A 19,153-nucleotide genomic window follows, 5' to 3' on the forward strand; every position below is an offset into this window, starting at 1 on the left:
ACAAATTCAATTCAAAAAGATTTTCCCCAAGACATGTTATAATAAAACTGTCAAAAATTAAACATAGAGAATCAGCAAGAGAAAATAAGTTAGTTACTTACAAGGGAATTGCCATAAAGCCATCAGTGGATTTCTCAGCAGTAACCTTGCTGGTCAGGAGAGACTGGGATGTTATGTTCGAAGTGCTGAAAAAAAAAAAAGTCAAACATGAATACCTGGCAAAGTTGTCCTTCAGAAATGAAGAAGAAATAAGACTTCACCAGAGAAACAAAAGCTAAAAGAATTCATCACATCAGACCTGCCTCACAAGATGCTGAAAGGAGCTTTTCAAGCTGAAATGAAAGGAAGCCAATTGGTAACGTGAAAACATATGCATGAAAACATATGGTAAAGGTATGTACAGGTCAAATTCAGAATATTCCAGTACTGTAATATGGTAGTGTGTTAATCACTTAACCCTAGTGTAAAAGTTAAGGGACAAAAGTATTAAAAATAACTATAGCTACAATAAATCTTAATGGATACACAATATAAAGTATGTAAATTGTGATTTTAAGAGCATAAAACATGGGGGAGAGGGAGTAAAAAGGCAGAAATTTTGTATGCAATTAAAGTTAAGTGATCAGCTTAACATAGACTATTTCTAGAAGACATTTTATGGAAGCCTGATGGTAAATATACAAAAAATCCACATAGATACACAAAAGATAAAGAGAAGGAAATCAAGGAATATCACTATGGAAAATTATCAAATCACAAAGGAAGACAGCAAGAGAGGAAAAAAGAAACAAAGGAACTATTAAACATCCAGAAAACAATAAAGAAGATGGCATTAGTAAGTCCTTACCTATCAATAATTAATTGAATTGGGGATCTACTGTGCACAGTGTTGATGATAACTAATCATACTGCAGTATATACTTGAAAGAGTAGACCTTAAATGTTCTTACCACAAAAAAGAAGTGGTAATGATATGATGGGATGGAGATATTAGTTAATGCTATGGTGGTAATCACTTTTCAATATATAAATGTATCAAATCAACACATTGCACTACTCAAATTTATACAGTATTATATGTCAGTTACATATCAATAAAACTTGGGGAAAAGGTGATAAAAATAACAAAAATAATGCTTATGTTATGGTAAAACATAGAGATATTTGTAACTTGGAACCATAAATTATGAAGAAATGACCATTTTTGCCAAAGTTAGAAAGACCAATAGAAATCTGTTAAGTTCCTGTATTTGATTGAATAGCAGCCCTCAAAACAATAGGTTCACTCAGAACCTGTGAATGTGACCTTATTTGGAAAAAGTGTTTTTGCAAATGTAATTAAATTAAGGATCTCAAGATAAGATTATTCTGGATTAAGGTGGGCTCCAAATCCAGTGACACTTGTCCTTTTAAGAGAAGGGGAGAAGGTAAGGAAGAGAAGGTCATGTGAAAACCCACATGAAGATAAAGGCTAAGACTGGAGTGATGCTGCCACAAGCCAAGGAATGCCAGGGGCCACTGGAGGTTGGAAGAGGCAAGGAAGTGTTCTCAAGAGCTTTCAGAGGAAGCATGACCCTGCTGACATCTTGATTCAGACTTCTGGCCTAAATTACTACAAGACAATTTAATTCTGTTGTTTTAAGCCACCAGTTTGTAGTAATTTGTCTTGGCAGCCCTGGGAAATGAATGCAGATCCCCTTGCTTTTAAAATTCAGAAAAAGAAGCAGAGCACATTCACCAAATAAGGGCCCACTCTGTGAACAGTTCATCAACAGTTCAACAGTTCATCAATTCAACAATAGTTTGGAAAGATTGAACAGTGAGAACTCAGAGGAACTGCTTTGGATTAAAGCCTCAGGATTCAGAGACAACAGGCCTGAAAAAGGAGTCACACGCACATGATATAACTCCAAGGAAGAATTCTCAAGTTTGGCAAAGTGACCGCCTTAATAAAAACAAAAACACAAAGTATAGTTCTAAAAGCTCAGGGACTTATGGTGAGAATTCAGAAGGAAATGAAATATGAACAGGCAAAGCACAGGAAGAAAGCCCAGAAAAGCAGAAACATGGATCCACACATATTCAAAACCATCAAAAAAATGAAGCCTTATTAGATTTAGCAATTAATGAATTAGACCCTGTTGAAAACAGTCACTGACATGGAGGATAAAATTGGGAAAAAAATGTAGATGTATGATAAAATGAAGACAAAGTGTTTTTTAAAAATAGAGAATAGTGAATGAAAGGAAAGACAGGCAAATGGTATTCCATTTTGCAAAATTAGTGTCCCAAAAGAAAATGAATTGATTACTACAAAGGAAAACAATAAAACTTATAAGATAAAACAAAAGTTTCCAAAATAAAACCATATAAACTATCTAAAAATAAAAGATATGAATCTATAGATTAAAAAAAAAGTCACCTGTCACAAGAAAAACTAACAAACACATGAATACTGAAATATAGCCTGGTAGATTTTACTGCACTTTAAATAAATAGAGGGAAAAAATTTTAGGAATCTAAGCAAAAAAGTCATCTATAAGGGAACAAAATTATTCTTGTTTCCCTATTCCTTGTTGCATCATTTAACTCTGGAAATAGGAGAGCATGTTTATAAAGCCTTCAAAGTAGGAATAGGCAATATAAATATTCTGTGTCAACTTATTTAAGTATCAAGGCACCTATGACAAAAGAACTGACAGTGACATTAAATTAATTTACATGAACAACTAGGATAAAGACAAATGTGAAGAACAAGACTAATAATGAAAATATTATATGCTCTGAAAATGTAGAAATGGCTTAACTAAAACTCTGCTAGGAGGAAAATAATGGGAACTATGATGAATGGGATGATTATCTAATCTTTTATAAATACAAGTTGAATAAGTCATTTAATAGTATAAAGAAAGTTACAAGTGCATACTTTAATGTGTAAAGCTAAACAACAAAATAGGGTATGAGGGAATAAAAGGGAGAGAAAAGGAAGTAGAAACACTGAATTATGCCCTTGTCCATAGCAGGAAGTTAACAGACATTGTCAAAGAAAAAGGATTAAAATTTTTTATATAAAGTTAGAATCATAAATGTATAAAAAAAGAAATTAATATCAAAAATTACAAAAAGAAACAATAAATAAGGTAACCTAAACATAGAATTTGAAGGGACAAGGGAAAAAAAACATATGTCAAACCACTAAATGTAAATGGACTATACTTATTTATTAAAAGAATAAATTCTCAGGTTGGACCTCAAAGTACAATGTGGTATAATAACAAAACATTCTTCACACAAACATATTTATATTGCCTAGAAATTAATAAATGGGCAAAGGTATACCAGGCAATTATGCACCAAAAAAGAAAAGTTTCAACATAAATGGAGTTAAATCTACAGAAAGAACAGAGAATAGAAACATGTAGTAGGTATAAAGTTTGAGTTACTTCTCAATAGTATGAACATTATATATTAATATATTCTATATTAAATGTACATGTAAATATGTATGTGCATGTGCAAGAGATGAGAGAATACATATTCTTTTCAAATTCCTAAGTAATGTTCACAAATTGACCTTATATTGGGCATTAACCAACAGCTTAATCAATTCCAGAGTTAAAATAATATGACCTTAATGCAATAAAGTAAAAATTAATAACGTGAATGATCTTTCTACCAGGAAATGTAAATTTTCTCTTATACATCTCTTATCTAAAACAGGAAATCAAACTAAAATAGGAAATGATTTAGGAAATTACGTCAATTAAAATATGTATATTTCTAAACCTCTGAAAAACACATCTAGAATAGTGCACAGAGAAAAACAATATATATCAAAAGCAGCATGCATTCAACTTTTAAATGTCTGAAAAAAGATAAACAAATGTAAGAGAAGAGTGAATAGTAAAGATAAAAGCAAAAAATGATGAAACATAAACAGTTAAATGTTAGAATCAATAAATAAAGCTTATTGCCCTTTTTGTTGTGAATAAAATTGATAACATGAATAAAAAGAATAGTTATTTAATCTTACCAGTGACAATAAAGAAATAACCACAAACATTGTAGAAATTAGTAGAATTCTAAACAACTAATCTTTTCAAGTCATTGCAATTTAGTTTGAGAACATGGATAAAATGAATGCTTTCCTTGGAAAATATAAACCACCAAAACTGACTCCAGAAAGTGGGTCTGGAAAACCGCACACGTGATTTAACATTCAAGAGATAAGGTTGTCTAATAGCTATTTCCCAGGTGGTTTCACAAGGGAATTCTTACAAAACTTCAAGTAATAGATAACTGCAATTAAACTTCAATTGCTCAAAGCATAGAGAAGAAAAAGAAAAAGAAAACTTCCTACCTCTTTTAAAGTTAATGTGCATCACATTGATACCAAAATCCCATTGAAGAAATACACATAAAAGAAAACCACAGAACATTCAAACATATTAAAATAAAAACATTTTAAAAGTAACTAGCAAAATTCAGCTCTTTATTTAATAAATAATAAAGCAAGTACAGTTTGTTCCTGGAATGTTAATGTGGTTAAATATTAGGATAGCTATAAATATAAATCAATATACTTAGCAAATGAAAAGAGACATAAATCTACCTATAAAGAAATTCTTTTAATAAAATTCAATGTCTATTCTTGATTTTAAAAGTCATAATAATATAAGATAGTTTCCATATGATCCTGTTTTATATATGCAGAAATAACACGTATATGCTAATTGAGAAAACATTAGAAACATTCTCCATAAAATCAATAATAGAGCAACAAAACTTGGTATGAACATTTTGATTATAAAATTTTCCAGAGGCATAAGCCAATGATATTGTGGAATACAATGGGAAATAAATTTAGAAACAAAAATTGGAAAGCAGAATTTTAAATTATTACCACTTGAGAATAATATATATTTTCTCCTTGCAAAATCTAAAAGGACCAGTTGGAAAACTATTATAAATAATAAGACAAAACAGTTACAGGGCTGGGCACAAAATTGATACATGGGGAATAAATGGGTTTCTCATATGGGTGATAACAATGTATGAGAATAAAACACCAAAAGATAAAATACAAAACCCAACAAGAAGCAAGTAAAATCTTCTGTGTAGAAAACTGTTCCTGCCACTGAGAAACGCAGAGGAGGACTTTAGCATAAGGAAAGATACATTCTTGGAAAAGAAAATGCAACATCATAAGAATGTCAGTTCTCCCTCAAATTAATCTATAAATTTAATGTGATCTTAGTAAAAATACCAACAGTATATTTTTGGAAACTAGACAAATTGGTGCCAGTGTTAAAATAAGAATGAAATAGGAATGTCCTAAAAATAGACAAAAGGAGAGAGAGAGAATTATGATTCTCTATTCTTATTTTAAACTTGTAATAATTAAAACAGCATGATACTGAATAGAAAGGCAATTTATGTACTGTCAAGCATTACAAGGTTGATATTTTTACATTATTTTTTATTAGTTTTATTTTTAAATTTGAAACGAATCAAGTGCTCAACATCGTATAATTCATTTTTTTGTTTTCAGTCAAAAGATTACAAAAAGCACAGCTGAGAGTTCTATCAAAGAAACGTATGATACAAATTGAAGGAGAACACTAGAGCTAAATAAAATAAGAAAAGTGTGAAGAGTCAAGGAGAGACGTGCTTAAATCAAATTTTCTCATAGAAGAGGGTTCTATTCAGGATATAATATCCTGAAGAGTGGTTAACTTTTTGAGGGCATGGTAGCAGAAAAAAGAAACTCGAAAAACACTCAGAATAAAAAATAATTTCTTTAAGAAAAGTTGATCTATCGTGGAGTAAAATCGATTATTCTGAGTCACATTCTAAACCACCATCAAAACTATGAGTAATTAGTGAGCACTTTTGAATTTGGATATTTTCATTGAAGCTGAAAGTTAAACACCAATGGAAATTTTTCATGCTAAATGAGAAGAAAGCATCCCTTCACATTAAAAGAAATTATGGAGTTGAGAGATTCTTTCTGTGGAAAGCCAGATAGTCTATAAATCACTCGCATCATGTGTTCCTTCATCTGGGACATTAAAGTCTGGCCTGTCTTTGCTTTTATCAAAGTGGATGCATTATAATAAAAATGAGGGATATGGAGAAGGACATTATGCTTTTGTTTTGCTATTTGTTTATTTTAATAAAAGAGCTAATGCTGTGAATCACAAACCTTCAACAGTGACTCACTCAACGGGAGAGGAAGTTTTTGCAAACACTTCCCAGGGGTGAGTAGCATCTCCCTTAATTTCATGTGCACCGCCTAATACTCTGTGGGCGGGTTGGATGCCTGAGGCATGGTATAAATTCTAAACTGACAGGTCATCATCAAAACTAAGAGCAATTAGTAAGTACTTTTGAATGTTGATATTTTCATTCTGACAGATTTTCTTTGGCGTTTTAATAGAATTTTGGAGCAACAATCTTGTTGATTAAATCTTCATGTGATAGTTCTGGTTAAGTCTCAGATTTCTCTTATACACACACTGTATGCTCAGGTCACCCAAGAGGTCTGTTCTCTTGCTCTCTCTACATCTCCCGCCTGCCTGCTTCACTTACACCCTAATCACAGGACTGACCTTCCTGCATACTGGCCGGGCCCCAGCTAGTGATTGTTCTGACTTTTAGATTAGAACATCTCCACCTGATAGCTTATCAGGGGGACGGCGAGGGGCGTGCTCCTCTGCTGGTTTCCCTTGAAATTGATGAGCCAAGCTGATGTCAGTTCCCCCTATAACGGGTAACCTCCCTCTCCCCCCAGAGTGAAGACTTGCCACCACGTCCTGCGCCATCTGCGGTACACGGTGGGGAGTGGCCCCAGGACCTTGCTTCAGACATGTAAGCTCCCCCTTCCATTAAACCACAGATGTCTCTGTCGCCGGCTCTGGGCTCTTTCTCTGGTCTCGAGGAACGGCAAGTACAGGGCTTGTAGGCCTGCTCCTGGCAGAGCAGCCAGGAGACAGAGGAAACTCCTGTCAGCCCCGAGATGTCAGGAAATAAGAACCGGCAGTGGAAAGTTGTGAGGGTGATCCTGGGGTGGCCGTCCGCTAATGTGGAGTCCAGAAGCTGCAGGCGTGATCCCGAACATTGCAGGGGAAATTCTGGGGTGGCTTCCCACTAGCATGTGGGGTCCTGTGGTGGCTGTCCTTGATGAATGGGGGTCTCCCAGAGTACGGAGATCTCATAGACATCCCTAAGGTTGCTGCAGAGATGCTGGCCGCCATTACAGTGGGGAAAAAGAAGTGGCCACAGCTGTGGGCTGGCCATTGCTTTTTATATAAGAAAGACCACAGCGGCTGAGCCAGCAGCTGGGGTGAAGATTAACTTGAATGCTGACTCATTCATGTTCCTCTGAAAATGAAGGATGTGAACGTGAGTGAATGCTATGCACTATTGTCTATTATTGTTATTTGTTTAAACTGAATTGACGATTGAAAAACCGAAAAGCATCCCTGAAGATGTCCTCTTTTTGACATTCGAAAACTGGTTTTTGCATATACCATTGGAGGAAGTTAGCTTTCTGGAAGGAATCAGTATTTCTCCTCCTTTGCCTTTGAGATGTAAATGATCTACCTGGGCTCTCAGGAACTTTAATCATCTGTGATCTCTAAGAGTGAAGGAAAAAGAAGGACTTTTTCAAACTCTGTAGAAATAACTATGTTTTGGGCATGTCTATCTAAAATAGTCTCTCCAGATTTTGGTAGCTTGAAACTAAACTAAGTTAAATGAAGAGAATTCATTGATTATTTGGGTCATTTCAAATAGAATAAAATATTGGAACATTAATTGCTGGGCTGGTCTAAGTTTACCTACCTTTTCCTTCTTAGAAGAGGAAGACTAAAGCATAAGTTTTCTAAACAGGAAATGCTGGTATGACAAGGAGTTGACAATTAACTTGCTTCTTGGTTTTTGCCACAGATTAAGGTTTTGAATGGTTAAGATTAAAATCAGTCATAATTCTAGTTATTATCACCAATTTTCTTTATCGATGACACTGTAACCAAGTATTTAACTGTGGCTTTTTAAGTCTTTTGTCATTTATAGACGGTTATTGTCGTACTCTGATGCTTTTGCAAAAGCGCTTCATCTTCAAAGAGAGTCAAGGGCTTTTGGCAAGTACAGGTCTCTGATAAATTTCAGGTCATACTGCTGAACTGGGTAAGGAATTAAAGAGTCCTAAGGGAAAACCTGATGGTTTCATAAAAAGTTAACAGAACAGTTGGTTACTGAGTGAACTGGTGAATATGGTTATAATTTTTATGGTTTTTATCTGGAATATTATTACTGGTTTTTGTTTTGTTTTGCCGTACGCGGGCCTCTCACTGTTGTGGCCTCTCCCGTTGCGGAGCACAGGCTCCGGACGCGCAGGCTCAGCGGCCACGGCTCACGGGCCCAGCCGCTCCGCGGCACGTGGGATCTTCCCAGACCGGGGCACGAACCCGTGTCCCCTGCATCGGCAGGCGGACTCTCAACCACTGCGCCACCAGGGAAGCCCTTATTACTGGTTTTGATCTGTGTTTTCCAGATATGGGGAAGCCCTCCCCCTCAAGTTAGTCATGACTTACAGCAATTTGGTAAACCACACCTGTGGGTAGAATTGAAACATTTTTCTTTTCTCTCTGCCTGGAGACTCTTGCATTTTGAGCAGCCTTATCAGGTGAATGGGAAAGACTGTCTCCTAGCAAGTGCAGGAATCTCAGTATTTTGGGGACCTCTAGAAAAGAGAAATCCACCAAGGTGGAGCCTGAGGGCAGGCCTTTGGCATGGCTTTCCTGGCCTTGAGAGGCCTTTTGGGAATTTAGTCTGAGACTCCTTATGAGGAGTTCTACCAAAGGCAGTTTTGAGGAGCCAATGTGGTCAATTCACCAGACTAATTTTGCAAACAAATTCTTCTTGATTTGCCTTTGTTTGGTGGAGATGAGGGTAATTTTAGAGAGAAAAATATTTTGGTTCAGTGGATTCTAGTTCTGCTCATTGAGGTCTGTATTTATGAAAGTTATTGTGTTAGCTGTACTTTTTCTCTGATGTGCAAGATGGAAAGAAAATTATCTAGCGAGGTTGTCGCAGAGTATAACTACTCATGATGTATCACTGCTTGCTGTAAGTCTGCCACTAAAAGGACATGACTAACGTTTGTGTAAAAAGTTGATGCGATAAAATGTGATAAATTGTATAATTATAAGTGATAAAATATATAGCCTATAAAATGTTTCCCCATTAACATACCTCTGAGCTTGTTCACAATATCTGATCAGTTTTCCCCCAATGTGGATAAGTAGGCAAAAATAAAGGAGGCCTAGAACCAAGGCACATGGTTGGACTAGACTCAGGGACTCAGGGCAGCCGACATTCACCCTGGCTTCAAGGGACATGTACTTTGGTCTATCAAAAGATTTGCAATCAAAAGGGGAAATGATGGAAAAATCTTCACATATGGAGGTATAGGGAAGTCATTCTGGTTTATACATGGTTTAACTTAAAGTTTACTGACCAGGGTGTCCTGTTTTGTGGCCTGTCGAGCATGCATTGTACATCTACTTTGGCCATTGAGGAGGGGAATACATTTGAAAGTCAAAATGGAGTAGCTGTGGTTCAGAAATCCAAGGTTAAAACTAGGTGGCCATTGTAATGTGATTTGCGACATGTTGCTGTATTACTGAAAACTTGAGTTTTCTGAACTCTGTTGCAGACTGGGACAAAATCCACAGGTGGGTATGGTATGATCTCAGAATGCGGGTACTGCTAGTATTTTGCTGAATGGTCATGAGCCCCCCTGTGTTGTGTCTGTTAAATGTTTTGCACGTTATCCCTAGCCTGAGTAAAGGAAATCTATTTGAGGGCTGGGAAGCAACCATGGCCTCACTGCAAAATGAGTCTAGTTGCTGGGTCTACAGTGAGATGCCATTGTTATCCTCCTCTGGACCTCCAGGAAAAGTGGATCTGGCTAATGTGACTATGTGGGGACGGCCGACCATAAGGGGAAAAGACCCACACCATCTTCCTGCCCTGCCTGCCAATACGTCAGAAGGACCCTCGTCAGTAAAACCTTACTGTACAACCGACTGCCCATGAGTCCCCCTGGGCTCTGCTGTGTGGGGTGGAATAGGGTGACTTTTGGACACACAAGTCGAACTAGTGGGTTAACTGTTTTTTGTTTGGAAAGACCTAGTGGGTCCACCCCTAATGACACTCAACATAACATGGGGTGGAGACCTGTACTGTGACTGCTGACTCCTGGCTAGGCCACCAGAATATTTCCTTTAAAGCCAGGGCCTTCCCTTCCCCTTGGGGGTGGCTCTAGGTTTGTGAAAACCAGGGGTGGCCTTATCTTCCTTTTAATTGGACAGGATGCTGCCGCCATTGACTCCCTCTTTGACCCGGTAAGCGCTTGACTCCAAAGTTTGCCCACATCCTTGTGAATGACTGTTCGGAGCATACTGGGTGTCTCACTCTTGATGCCCTCTGGCTGCTGCTGTCTGTGTTGTATTTGTGGTGTCTGGTTGCAGTGCCCCTGACCCCAGGGGTATTGCTGAAGAGGGGTGGGCCAAGATTGTGAGGGTCGTACAGCGTACGTAGGGGTGGAGTGTAGGATCGGGCCGCCCAGGATGACTGTTCTCTCGGGCTGTGTCCATCCCCTGCTCCAAGACCTTGCTTCAGACTTGTAAGCTCCCCCATCCATTAAACCATTCTTCGGTCTTGAAGTTGGGCAAGTACAGTGGGGTACAGCCCAACACAAGCACACTCACGATATATTTGCCGGCGCGGGATTGGGGGGTGGATATATTTACTTTCTCACAATATTGCTACCCTGGTCATGCACACAGATTTCTCTTCTGTGTTACAATTTGGGTTTCTGTTAAAACTAAACCAGATCATAAGGTTTTTCCTCAATATGGAAAGCTCCTTAAATGAAGTTGGGTGTTCAGGGTTCATGGTGGTTTCTTCAGTACTGCTTCTCTTGTCACAGCTGATGGTGTAAAGTTAAGATGATTCGATCTAATTAGCTGTTCTCTTCCCTAAGAAACCTAAAGTTGTAACAGGAAAACTAGCAGCTAGGTCACAGAACTGAGTCACTGCTAATGTGACATGGTATAGAATATCCTGCTGGGGACTTTCTCTGAACTGACTACCTGGGGAATTAGAGAAGATTTGATTTGATTCAGTGAGCAGTCCTCATCTTCTTCTCTAGTTTTGCCTTTCAGCTATGATTTAATGGGGATGTTTTTTCCATTTTATTGAGATATAATTTACAAATAAAATGCACGATGTTAAATGTACATTTCGGTGAGTTTTGGCACATATAACGCAATCAAGATAAAGAACATTTTCTTTACCACCAAGCGTTCCCTCTCTGCTTTGCGGGCGGGCTCCACTCCCGCCTCTCCCTACCGCCACAACCAGGAAGCACTTTTTTGATACCTATCAAAATCTGGGTAGAGTAGTCATATTTATTTTGGAAAATGGGTTGATTCTGATAATAACTGTATCTACCAACCCTTCCCCGTCCCACTCCCTGCCCTCCTGTACCCCCGCCCACCACAAAAGATAACTGTGTAGGATTTAAATATTATCTTTTTTCTTTTTTTTTTGATGTTGGGGGTAGGAGTTTATTAATTAATTAATTTATTTTTGCTGTGTTGGGTCTTCATTTCTGTGCGAGGGCTTTCTCTAGTTGCGGCGAGCGGGGGCCACCCTTCATCGCAGTGCGCGGGCCTCTCACTATCGCGGCCTCTCGTTGCGGAGCACAGGCTCCAGACGCGCAGGCTCAGTAGTTGTGGCTCACGGGCCTAGTTGCTCCGCAGCATGTGAGATCTTCCCAGACCAGGGCTCGAACCCGTAGTCCCCTGCATCGGCAGGCAGATTCTCAACCACTGTGCCACCAGGGAAGCCCTATCTTTTTTCTTGAGTTTAATTATTTGTAGATTGAGTGCCCTCGACAGGTCAAAAACTACACCAGTCTCTGGAGACACAGAAATGGATCAAAACTAAAAACATACAGTTTCTTTGTTCAAGGTACTGAGATTCTAGTGTGAGAATTACAACAGTGAACTGCAAATGACTGTAGAAATTATACTGATGACTTGTTGTGACATTCTGAGAGTGCGGGCACTCCTAAAGACTGTGTGGTAGAGACTGTGTTGCTGACCAAATACAGCAGGCAGCATCTCATAGCCTCCCTCTGTGGTCATGTGACTGTTTCTAGCCAATGAGCCATCAGTGGAAGTGACTTATGACACTTTCAGGCTTGGTTTTTAATCATCTCCTAATTGCACTACTCCATAACCATTTCCCTCGTGTCTGTCTGGAAAGGAGCTCCCTCCCTGCAAGGTAACCTTGGGAAATGATGGGTTAATGATGGTAGAGTCTTCATGAGGCTGCTCTTCAAATGACCTTCACTTTAGACTGACTGTTACATGAGAAGAAAGGAACTTTTGCTACATTTGAGAAGTTATTCATTTTGAGTTTATTTTTTGCACCTGTTAGCCTTCCCCACTGATAGCATTATAAACCATAGTTTCTTTTCTTTAAGTAAAATTAATTTCTTTCCTTTCAAGCCATCTGCTGAAATCTCAGATGTCAAAGGAACGTATTATTTAATTCCCCATATCTGCACCGAAACTGATGAGCTCTTCTGTAGAAAAATAACACAAGAAAACAGATGGTTCCTGTTATAAATTCCCTTGCGTTTTCCTCTTCTGATTTAAAGGCTTCATTATTTGTTTCACTTGACATGAATGTGCTATTACTATTTATTAACATTGTAGTACAAGTGTGGAGACCAAATCTTTCACTGGTCATGTGACTTATTAAAAGCCATATTGCCAGAAAGGGGTGGCTTTCAGATTTGAACTGCAGCACCCAATCTAGACACAAATGCCCAAAGAAAAGGACAAAATATTCCAAAATATCTAAATGTTCCTTAGAAAGGGACTTCCCTGGTAGTCCAGTGGGTGAGATTCTGTGCTCCCAATGCAGGGGGCCTGGGTTCAGTCCCTGGTCGGGGAACTAGATCCCACATGCATGCTGCAACTAAGAGTTCACATGCCGCAACTAAAGATACCGCATGATGCAACTAAGACCCGGCACGGCCAAAAAAATAAAAAAATGTTCTTTAGAAAAAGCGAAAAAGAAATAGACATACACAATCATATTTGGTCTCAGTTTTTCTTGATTTCCAATTCATGCCGCTAGGAGAAAACACTGAATTTTATTTCGTTACTGCTATCTTAGTTCCTTGAGGCTTAAAACTTAAGCATGCTTGGGTCATAACTGAGAATTTTAATGGTAATAATGCAATATTTTTTCAGTCTTTCTCCCTGGGTAGCATACAGGTTCAAGGAGAAGCATAAAGTCATCCCTGCATTCAACAAATATTTGTTGAGCATCTATCAGAGGTCAGCTGCCGTTTTAGGCACTGGGGGTGTATTGGTTAACAAAGCAGGGCCTCTGATCATTTCTCTGTCCTGTTGCAAATTACACCTGATATGAAGTGTCTGCGTGCTCTGATGGTGTGTGTGGTCTGTTCCGTCATGACTGTTATGGTCTGGGGCTTTCTCTCTGCTGGCTTTTCTCTTTACCCCTCTCTCTCTCTTTAAGGCTTTATTACTTTAGAGCAGTTTTAGTTTGACAACAAAGTTGAGAGAAAGGTACAGAGATTTTCCATATACTCCCTGAACCCACATGTGCAGACCCTCCCCCATTAACACCATCCCTCATGAGAATGGTACATCTGTTACAATTGACGACCCTACACGGACACATCATAATCACCCAAAGTCCAAGGTTTACATTAGGGTTCACTCTTGGTGTTGTACATTCTTTGGGTTTGGGGAAAATGTATAATGACATATATCCATCATTATATATTTACAGAATATTATTATATTATAGTTACATATATCTGTATTATACAGAATATTTTTACTGCCCTAAAAATTCTCTGTGTTCCACCTATTCATTCCCGCTACCAGACCTCTGGCAACCACTAATCTTTTTCTTTCTTTTTTTTTTAAGCAGATATTCTTTTTTTTTTTTTTTTTTTTTTTTTGCGGTACGCGGGCCTCTCACTGCTGTGGCCTCTCCCGCTGCGGAGCACAGGCTCTGGACGTGCAGGCTCAGCGGCCATGGCTCACGGGCCCAGCCGCTCCGCGGCATGTGGGATCCTCCCGGACCGGGGCACGAACCCGTGTCCCCTGCATCGGCAGGCGGACTCTCAACCACTGTGCCACCAGGGAAGCCCCAGATATTCATTTTTAATTATTATTTATTTATTTATTCATTTTTGGCTGTTTTGGGTCTTCGTTTCTGTGCGAGGGCTTTCTCCAGTTGCGGCAAGTGGGGGCCCCTCTCCATCGCGGTGCACGGGCCTCTCACTATCGTCGGCTCTCTTGTTGCGGAGCACAGGCTCCAGACGCACAGGCTCAGCAGTTGTGGCTCACAGGCCCAGTTGCTCTGCGGCATGTGGGATCTTCCCAGACCATGGCTCGAACCCGTGTCCCCTGCATCGGCAGGCGGACTCTCAACCACTGCACCACCAGGGAAGCCCAACCACTGATCTTTTTACTGTCTTCATAGATTTGTCTTTTTTCAGAATGTCATATAGTTGGAGTCATACTGTACGTGGCCTTTTCAGATTGGCTTCTTTCACTTAATAATGTACATTTAACGTTCCTCCATGCCTTTTCATAACTTGGTGGCTCATTTCTTTTTGACACTGAATAATATTCCATTTTCTGGATGTACCACAGTTTATTTTTCCATTCACATACTGGGGGACATTTTGGTTGCTTCTAAATTTTGACAGTTACGAAAAACATCAGTAAACATCCGGGTGCAGGTTTTTGTGTGGACAGAAGCTTTCAGCTTCTTTGTTTAGATACCAAGGTGCACAATTGCTGCATCATACGATAAGAGTATTTTTAGTTTTGTAAGAAACTCCAGCCTCTTCCAAAGCGGCTGTGCCGTTTTGCATTCTCATCAGCAGTGCGTGAGAGTTTCTGTTGCTCTGCCTCCGTGTCAGCGTGTGGTGTTGTCAGTGTTCCAGATTTTGGCTGTTCTAATAGGTATGTAGTGGTCTTCATGTCTTTTTTGTCTGTTTTGTTCAACAATGTATCTCAAACACCTGGATCATTATCTGACAGTAATTGCACAATAAGTATTTGTTGAATTAAGGAATGATTGACATACTGCCTCTCTACTCAGATGCCACCCAAGGAGAAAATGAGGAGAAAGGAACGGGAGAAAAAGCAGTAAAGGAATAAGTCATTTGTAGTGGTTGGTCCTTTGTAGACTTTTCCTTCAATGCTACTTTGCTTATTGTTATCTAGACTTGTCATATAGTTGCCGCCTGTACTTTTGGCAATTACCGAAAATCTCTAGAGGAGGTTCACAAAATCCACACTGACAGCCTCCAGGCATACGTTTGCAGAAGAGATACAAATCACAAGGCAGAGACTGGCAAAATATTTTTCTGGTGAGAATTTATGAAATATTCTTACTTCCATTTCTGGATGTTGCATCTCAGTGTAACAAGATTTCCTGGAAGTTGTATAGATTATTTGGAACCTAAAACTAACATGAAGGTCTTCTTCCAAAGGAAAAGTCTATGCTTCTTCTGCCTAGACTATTTTGTGGTTAGTTATTTTAAACTGCAGAATGTATCTGTTAATAAAACAAGAATGCACCTGGGGTTTTTAGAAAGGTTTCCTTCATTTAGGTAAAAGCACTTTGAAAGGTAATACAGTCGATACTATCAGTTTCTCCCCCATTTGGGGTAAGGAAGAAAGTCTGAATCTGCAGGCCATCCAAAGCAGAGAGGAGGAGAAGTGCTTCCCCAGAGTCATACATACACACCTGCACCTCTTCCTTCCATGTCTGCACTCCTGAGCAGGGAGGGTCTGGGAAAGGAGGAACACCTTCCCCCAGAGGTATTGCTTTGTTGTACAGCTTCTTCTAAAGATCGCTGGAGGTGGGACTAGAGACACTAAAGCCTGACATTTTACCCTTCTCAATTTATTCACCTCTAGGGCTTTATACTCTCAACTGTTGCCTAACTTATCTTTCTTTTCTATGGTTATGGACCTTTCTTACTTAATATTCATTCTCTTGCGCTTAACTTTGGCTCATAGTAAAACTCCAAGCTCACCCTTCCCAGCCTAACCCTTAGTACATAAAGAGAAGTGTTTTATATTTAGAAAAAAGGATTTCCTCCATCAATAAAAGTCAAATTGTCTATGCTAGTATGTCTATAAGCACTCAAAACCTTTTAAAACATAGAACAAATGAAATGACCCCTTTGTTCTTAATTGTATAAATTTACCCTTCTATTAAACTAGTCAATCAGAAGAGCAAGGTTTATTGAGAATGAAAAGATATTGGCTTCATATCTCAAAAATATGATCCCTGTAATATTAATAACAAAGGAAAGACATGAAAAGATGGATAAAAAACCTAGGTGGTTGTATAAAGAACTATATCCATGCAAAAATTTGGAGAAGATTGTTATAAAATATGGACAGTAGGATAAATTATCAAGGAGGAGTACCATAAAATAAATAAGTTGAAGAGATAAAATCTGAAAAAGCAAACAAGAATTAGGAGCAACTTTCAGAAGTCATAAAAGGAAATAGAAAACTATTATTTTTAAGTGCCAGGGTAGGATGTGTTATTGCAATTTTAGAAGTCAGGAAGTCAGTAAATTCTGGTAGTAATTTTTGCAATACCAGCTCCCCATAAAATTCTTTTAACAGCCCCACAAGTTGTATAAGCTATCTTATAATAAAAAGTTAAATTAATGAGAAGTATAGACTATAGTTTTCACATCTATTATACAGTGCCTACCTGTTACTTATTTTCTGGTTTAGATTATATTAAAGGTCCTATTATTTCTGGTATACAAAATGTATGTACTTAACTATGACTCCAGTTACACAGATGAAGAATGAAACCACAATTTGGGCAATAAAGTTTTTTTTCCACTTGTAATGTAATACTTTAGGTATTATTCAGTTATTTCAAAAAAGTGACTTACTGCTTGTTCTAGAAACTAAACTGAATGAGATGAATCTTCAGTGGCCCAAATGCCTAATTTATTAAGTTAAAATGTTATATAACCACATAGAAATGTTTCTAACATTCACAGTTAGAGACATCCTAACATATTAAAAATGATTACAATCAGTTTGGCATCTTACACTTTCACAATATATAAGGCAGCTTATAAATGTATGATAGCTTTGTTTTATGAATTTAACCTGCAGTTAAGGAAGTCAACATGCTGGCCTTAAAAAAAAAAATCCTGCATTCTTCTTCCTTTTTAAAACTCAACACAAATCTTTAAGACTTTCACGTGGTTTGACTTTAATTTTATATAGCAATATTTATTGCCTATTCAGTGTGTCCTTTTATCTTTGATTCCGTGATGATGTTTAATCAAGATATATTGAATTGGAACAGAGACATCAAAACTTTTTGATAGTTCGGCAAATTGCCTGAATTGTCTTGGATCAGTTCTGTGAGTTCATGCAGGATTGCATGTTGCTATGTCAGACAATCCATTTTTCACCCACACAACTAAATTTTACATAGATTCACTATTCTTTGAATTTTAATGTGTCAGTAATTCAAACTCGGTTTTGAATATTTTCTGACATCAGCTGCTATCAAGTGGATGAAACAAGGAAGCTAAGCTGATTTTCACAAATGACACTTCTTCAGTGACTCCAATAAGACAGTAACTTACCTGTCTTTTGCCTTAACAGTTATCTATTGGTAAGTGGTAAATTTGATATATGTGTGGCAGGAGGAACAAGAATTTAAATGCTTAACAGAGTTATAAGCCCCATCTGCCGAATACCAAGAAAGAAATGCTAAATGAATAACCGTGTTAATATAGTAACTTATAGGAATCTGAAGAAAGCCAATTCTAATCATCCTATGAGCATTTAAAAGGAAGGTTTGTTAAGCAACAGATTCAGTGTCAAATTACAGTATTGGAAGATGATTATCACTAAAGAACATTTAAGGGAATCCATTGGGGCCACAAAGAGAAAGGGATATCCCTGACTGAAGTGCTTTTTGGTTGTTTCAGTCTGAGGAAGGGCATGGTATCAAAGAAGAGGAAATATAAATTTGATGAGAAGTTAGGTTGCTATCATGGCACCAGACACTCCAGCCTTTACTGAGATAATATTACCTGTGAAAAGAACAAGAGTGAAAAGTGAAAAGCTTGCCCTAATATCCCTTAACCTGGGGCATGGGAAGTAAGAAGAGCGGGGAGGGTGGAGAAACTAGGAGCCTGAGACACAGAATGCTTCCTGTCCAGACAATGTACAAAGGTCTTCTGTTTAACACAATATTGCATTTTATTTACTTTACGTCATTCGAACATTGATTTCCAGCTTTGCTTCCTAAATTACGGTTGGTGCTTTAAATTAAGAACAGTGAAGTTATGAAAGTCTTTTTCTTAATGATAATATGTACTGAAGGGAAGTGAAGTTGAAAAGCAAAATGTATTTCAATGTGGTGAGCATGGGTGTGTGTAATCTACTGAAAAATAAACTGAAATTTCACTTGTAATTGTAATCCCTTCTACAAAGGAAAATGTGCCTTTTGAAAGACATAACACATCTATTTGATGTGGTACTCATTTGAGAATTAAGATATCTGAGTTTCCTCCATTTTAAGGTTATTTAACTTTCCTAGTATTTCATTTCCCTACTACTAAACCGAAGAAGATAATATTTTCACCTCTTGGAAACATTGTAAGGGTACACTTTTTTCCCTGACACAACACAAAATGTTTTGAGAAATAATTTGAGAAATGTTCAAGTGGTTACTATTGATTATTCCTTTTTCTTTACACTTCAAGTGCATTTCAATTCTTTAATCTACTGGAAATGTGGTAGACTGCTTTCATTTCCATTACAGATCTCAAATTCATTCCTTTTCCATTGTGGTTTCTCTTGTTTCCAAGCCAGTTGAATATTCCCTCTCTACTATTCAAAACCCAACTCTGAATTACCCTCTCATGAGGGGTATGCTTCATGCAAAACTTTTGAACATATATGTAGGAACAGGACTCTGATGTATGGACAGTTCTTCAACTTTACTTCAATTTTCC

Source organism: Delphinus delphis, chromosome 5 (genome assembly GCF_949987515.2).
Source record: "Delphinus delphis chromosome 5, mDelDel1.2, whole genome shotgun sequence".
Classification (NCBI taxonomy): Eukaryota; Metazoa; Chordata; class Mammalia; order Artiodactyla; family Delphinidae; genus Delphinus; species Delphinus delphis.